Source organism: Penaeus monodon, chromosome 20 (genome assembly GCF_015228065.2).
Source record: "Penaeus monodon isolate SGIC_2016 chromosome 20, NSTDA_Pmon_1, whole genome shotgun sequence".
Classification (NCBI taxonomy): Eukaryota; Metazoa; Arthropoda; class Malacostraca; order Decapoda; family Penaeidae; genus Penaeus; species Penaeus monodon.
Window position 1 is genome coordinate 21,045,904 of NC_051405.1, and position 620 is coordinate 21,046,523.

Here is a 620-nt window from a genome sequence, read left to right on the forward strand (position 1 = left end):
AACGACCATGATCATGTTCAGTCGCTCACAAGGCAGATACTGTTGTAAGGTAGGTAGACAGATGAGTAAATAAGTAAGAGGGAAAAGATGTAAAATGCCATCTCATCGCCATTTCTTCGAACAAGGATAGAATAGACACTTGTAGAACAAAGAATGCGGTATTATTTTCATTTAGAATAGTCACCCCTTGAGAGAGATTCTTCCATCTTCTTTACATCTTTATTTTCGCGTATATCCTTACAATCAAAAAATTCTCACAGCATTCTTTACATTGTTCTCGTTTTTAATAACCTACCATATTCAAACTAAAAATGTAAACGAGTTAATATATATTTATAAGAAGTAAACAAAACAAGAAAGACAGCGAAAAAAAATGGCAAAAAAAAAGCAAATGAAACGCGTCAAGGCGGATTCAATTCCTTATGCAAATAGAAGAGGCGCGGTTAAGTAGATTCAGGATCTCTATCAGGTGAGAGAAAAGGTTCAGAGAGGAATCCAAGATGAAATTGAGAGATAAGGAGGAGAAATTATTACTTTAGGCAGTCACGAGTCGAGCTCCTTAAATGCTGCTATAAGATGCTATAGCTGGTGAAGCCATTTTGGAGTATGTATAGAGTATG

The 620-nt window shown here is 35.6% G+C and overlaps 1 protein-coding gene across 1 annotated transcript in view; it reads right to left on the bottom strand.

Moving 5' to 3' along the window:
* The window catches only part of LOC119585701 (multiple epidermal growth factor-like domains protein 6), a gene marked incomplete in the record, with an annotated part of 104,852 nt that overhangs the window by 56,249 nt on the left and 47,983 nt on the right, over positions 1–620 (bottom strand).